Genomic DNA, 6,000 nt, shown 5'->3' on the forward strand with positions numbered 1-6,000 from the left:
TATAGTAAGGTGAGCGCTGAAGCAATGCAAAAATCTTTTTTCGAAAGATTTAACGACAAAGTTCTGCCCCTGTAGAGCCCGACTCCTAGCCAAATCTCATTGTAAGTAAGATATGCTTACCCTACTTTAAGTATATCTTATATTTAAAATTAGTAATTTTATTATGAACTTATAATAAATATTTGGGCTAGTATTATGACTTATATAAGTGTCGTTATAATATCTTTTTAACTACTCGCGGTACGGGGAATCTAGTTTGAAGGGCCGCATAGGGTTTTTGGATTTCAGAATGACTTAAATGCTAAAATGGTCCTGCTCTCCGGTCTTTCATGTCTGGCCTTGTCTGTATATAGTGGTTGGAAAATATTGTTTAATGCTTATATAATAATAATAATAATACTAAAACTAATAATTAGTCACGATAAATATTAAACTAAAATCTAGTGGTAATGATACTAGGTTTCGTCATAAAGTAAAATAATAGAAGCGAAGCGTTGTCTGAGTTCGTAATCACCACCTTAACAAGTGAGTGCATAGTTAATTTCATCTTACACATAGATATGAAGTATTTTATATAAATTACGTGTTATGTGTGCATATTATCTGTTCACTTGATATCTATGCTAGATGAACGATCTTATACATGTTTTTAAATGATTTAAACTGTATATGTATTTTATATCTACAAAATATGTTGGGTAAAACATGGGTTGATGAATGATAAGGGATGAAAGCTGATATAGAGGAACATTGGCAGTTATGGACATAGTGCCCTATAGGTGAACATTGGCAGCAATTGACTCAGTACCCTATAGATGAGCATTGGCAGTTGTGCCACAACCTGTAGATGTTTTGATCTACGATGTACTCTAAACATCCTAGCAGCTGCGCTCAAAGGACAATATCGGCAGCTGGGCCTAATAGAGAACATCATAACCCTGGCAGTTGCGCCCAAAGGACAATATCGGTAGCTGCGCCTAATAAATAATGTCATAATTTTGGCAGTTGCGCCTAAATGATAATATTCACAGCTGTGTTTAATAGATAACATTGGCAGTTGTGTCATTAGGCAAACGATGGACTTCGTGCCTATTTCTTAGGACAATCCTTAGGAATGAATTAGTGAATGATAAATGATTCTTAGGATAGATCTTTAAGAAATAAAGAAGATAATGATGATGGATAATTGGGTTGATTGTTTAATGATTAAACATAATTATATTATTGTGGGTTGAAAACCTTATGTACTCACCAGGTTTCCCAACCTGACCCACTCAAGTGTATTTGTATCACAAGTGTCGATATGAAGCTACTTTACACTGAGAGATTAAGGAGATATAGATCACTAGTGTAAATGAATGTAAGGTCTGTTTATGCTTATGTTTATGTATTGACGATGACATCCCAAAGTTTTAAAAGAAATGAAATACATTTATTTGGAAATGCTTTGATAACATATTTATCATGTTTTTCTGGGAACAAATTCCGCAACATTTTTATAAAAAGGGTACTCTGATTTTTAAATAAAGCATAAACAAATTGGTCTTTTCTGGCCGTGAAAATGGGGGTGTCACACTTGGCAAAACCATGGGAGGAGCCCATGGCTCAGGGTATAAGATCATAGGGGTAGCCCATGACATACCATGTGAAGACCATGGAGGGAGTCCATGGCAACCTTATATGTATGTGTGCATGAAATTATGTGGTTATATGTTTTGTGTGTTTTGGGAAACTCACTAAGCGTGTGCTTATAATTTTGTTGGATGTTTCAGGTACTTCTAGCTCTAAGGGCAAGGGTCTGACTTGATGGCGCAACGTGCACTCTCCAGCATTTTCCCACTAGTTATTATGGACACTCTGATTTTTCTGAATAATATGTTGATGTATTGAATTTTGGAAACAATTTATGATGATAATTTATAATTATTAAACATGGATTGTTAATATTTAAATGAAAATTTTTACTTGAAATTTTGGGATGTTACAACGTGAGATCTTAAAGCTCACAAATTGAGCTCAGTTATCTCAGATTTTATTTCGTTTTTGCTTTCTGTTTTAGTTTATCTGCTATACCACGAGGTGACACTTAGTAATCGTTCTATAGTTTTTTATAACCTTTATTGTATGATGATCGTAACTAGAAAAAAAACCCATGTTACGCAATGAGGTTGAGGTTAATTTTTATGTATTATATCCAATTTAATAAAAGCCAACGAGGACAATTTGTTTAATTAGTTTTGTACATAGGGATCAAACCTGCCAAAATACAAAAACCTTATATATATATATATATATATATATATATATATATATATATACATATATATATATATATATATATATATATATATATATATATATAGAGAGAGAGAGAGAGAGAGAGAGAGACTGTTTTTGAAAAAAAAAACTTTACATGGACCTTTTCCATAAATTAAAAAATTGCAAGGACTAAATCTGGAAAAATACAAAGCTTTTGTTGCAGGGACTAAATCTATCAAAATGTATAACCTTTGTTGCAGGGACTAAATATGCCAAAACGTTTTGAAAAGACTAAATCTACGAAAATACAAAACCTTTATTGTAGGGACTAAATCTGCTTAAATATAAAACCTTTGTTGCATAGACTAAATCTGCCAAAATGTAAAACCTTTGTTTGTAGGGACTAAATCTGCCAAAATAAAAAAATATAGGGACCAAAATGGAGGATTACCAATACTGTTGTGGTATTTTGGTGAAATGGGCTTAGTACATTGTTCATAAGCCTTATAAGAATTAATTGTATGTATAATTATTTAATAAAGACAATTTTAGTAAATTAAATTTATAAAGCCTGACTGCCTGGATTCATTCGATAATATACGACTCATTTCCCAAGAGTAGACATGTCCACCAAATTCTAGAAAAAAGTAGATAAACATCGTGATAAAGAACACAAGCCTTTTTTTTGTGTGTGGTAAAGTGAGTTAGCATTAAGCATCAACATCCAGGTTTTGCATATTCTTTGTCTTTTACACGTGATTTCAATGATTTTTTCTATTTGTTTATAGGGATATATGTTTTCTTTCGTGACCATATTTTATGTATGTAATAAATTGGTTTAGAAGGCATATGGCTATGTTTTATTTTAAGACTTAAATGCCTATTTATGTTTATGGTTATTTTACATTGCAATCAGAAGCCAATTAGACGACACCGTGAGTCCGTGACGTTGGTTAAATATCTATTTATGTTGTAATATTTTGTCAATTTATGTTATCATTTGCTTACTTTTTTTAATCAATTTATGCAACTTGGCACAAAGTATGTAGCCATATATATTTTGACCGGTTAAATAAGTTGCAAACTTGCATGTAAAAATTTGAATGTTTTGGTCATAATAAAACTGATAGTTCCAGTAATACTCAGTGTATAGAAATACGAATTGGAACAAAGATATTCAAGAAATCAAATCAACGTCCCTAATACTCTGTATTCTTGTTGTGCGAATGAACACTCATGGATATTTCATATTGATGAAAGAATAGTACGTAAAAGATAAATTGTGTAATAAGATCGTTAACAAGATAATGAACGACAATAAGTATTTATACAAGGTACATAAGTGAATCAGTTAAAAGACTATTCACAGGAGATGACATGTTATCCGTTTAGTCGTCCGTACTTCAGTCACATGACATGTTCATAACAGATTTTGGGTTTGCTAACATGTGCTACTTACGACAATAATAGAACCCCACTACACTCATGGATATTATTTCATATGCGTTTTTAGACGTTAGGCTTTGTCGTTCATTAACCCCTGGCCTCTATTCAGCATTTCAACTTAGCTTCTATTGAGCTTAACATATTATATATTCATTCTTTCTTCTAGCATTCTATTCATTAGACTTCTATCATGAATGTCTAGCCTTTGTTCATAATGTTTTTACGCTGCTAGGCTTCTATTTATATTCATCACAAAACCCCCCTTCTATTCATCACCAACATTATCATAACCTAGAGACTCTAATTTTAATTGAAATATGCATGGTTACATATTTCTACCTAAAAAATTGTTTTTTTAAATTTTTTTTTTTTGCATGTGTGTGCTTAATTGTTGGACGTTATTTGCCCATTACTTGTTATATTCTTTATTTGAAGGGGCGTTTCTTATTAAAGGGAGCTTACTTCCTTCCTTTCTTTTGAAAAAGAGAGATAAATAAGACCCAATTTATTGTTCTTTTGGGCATCTATAATGCATTGAACTTCATAGAGTTCAACGGATTGTCACATCATCTTTCTACAATCCGTACAACTCTATTATTTTTTCTTTATAATGCATTGAACTCTATAAAGTTCAATAGAATGTTATAAAATATAATTTATAGTAAATATTTAAGAATTAAAAATTTTCATTTTTCCTTTTAAAGAGTTCAATAACTCAAAATCCCTTGAATGTAAAAGTGGCTTCTCATAATGATATGGTTTCATCCATTGAATGACACATGAATTTGTCAGCACATTCAACTCTCTTATTGAACTCATCATTGTGGATACTCTTAGTATTATGGTTTGCTTGATCTTTAGTCGTTTGATTGATATACTTGTTGAAATTTATTCCAATTATAATAGTTTTTCATCATAAAAAGATTTTTGGTGCATTTGTCCCTAATCCTACATTCTTACTTTATATTAATGATGATCAAACCAAAAATTTGGATTATATTTATCTCTAATAATCTCATTGTATTAAGTGAGATAAAATCATCAACAACTTGATCAAATGGAATCGAAAATCACCATCCAATGCTACTGACAAAAATAATCTATAAGATGGAGAAAATTCAAAAAGTTTTGACGAAGTTGTCTTTGGTACAAAAAGTGTTGCCTTAGCTTTAGAGGTCTTGCATTTTCCAACGCATTAGAATTTCGGCAAAAATCTTGGAATTAACACCTTATTCTATGATGAAATACTTGGTGGAGATTTTTGGCAAAATATGTTCTCCTATAAATATCTTTAAAATGTTTACTTTATTAAAAAAGCTAAGGACAAAATTCCTTAGTCTCCAAATCTAGAAAAAAAGAAAAATAAGGGTTTATTTGTATCATTATACTAGTGATATTGCAAAAGCAGTTTTTGAAAAATAAGTTGGTTAAGGTTTACATTTTGTTTTACAAAAAAAATTAGGAGACATCTCATTTGGCTATTTATACAACCCATCAGATAACCCAATCATAATAATTTTTAATAACTTTTACATAATGATTATATAATAATTATCTACTTTGACTTATATTTAGGTAATTAATTTGCTTTAAACCATCCATTTTCTACATATTAGATTTTTCTTTTCTTTTCTTTTTTTTTTTTTAATAAATGTACGTGGACTACATTATATATTTGGTTATGTCATCATGTGCTTAGCGCTTTATTTTTGTTTATGTCCATTTTTTTTAAACTTTGATTTGATGGTTTCGCAACGTCTTGGTGCCTCTAATTGGTACCATTAATGACATTGTCTATAGAGAGAGAATTTTCCAAAAAAAAAGCTAGTTTTAGAGTCAATCGTCTTCGACATGCACCTGCCACTTTTAAGTTATTTGTCTAATGAATATTTCCCATACATATTCATTTTTAGTAAGCTTTCATTTAGGTAATAACTTGATGATTTTCTTCTAGTTAGCTCTCTAATTTCCATACACAAAAGCTTCAAATTACCGCTACTTACATACTTCGAATTTAGTCGAGTGTTAGCTACTAGATTACATTGTAATATCTAAGACATTTTGTACAAGGTTACAAGTCTGCCATTAAAGGGTTCTAGTGTTTCCAATAGATCACAATAGACATGTAAAATGGCTAGACGTGGCAAATTAGTCAAAGTGGAGTATTTGCTTGGTTATTTAGAGATAATAGGGGTCGAAAATGATTTTTTTTGACAAAATATTATTTAGAATAAATAATCTTAACCAAGTTGTAGAATATGTCTCAAGGGTTCCGTACATATAAGGAACGCTGAA

Source organism: Lactuca sativa, chromosome 4 (genome assembly GCF_002870075.4).
Source record: "Lactuca sativa cultivar Salinas chromosome 4, Lsat_Salinas_v11, whole genome shotgun sequence".
Lineage (NCBI taxonomy): Eukaryota > Viridiplantae > Streptophyta > Magnoliopsida > Asterales > Asteraceae > Lactuca > Lactuca sativa.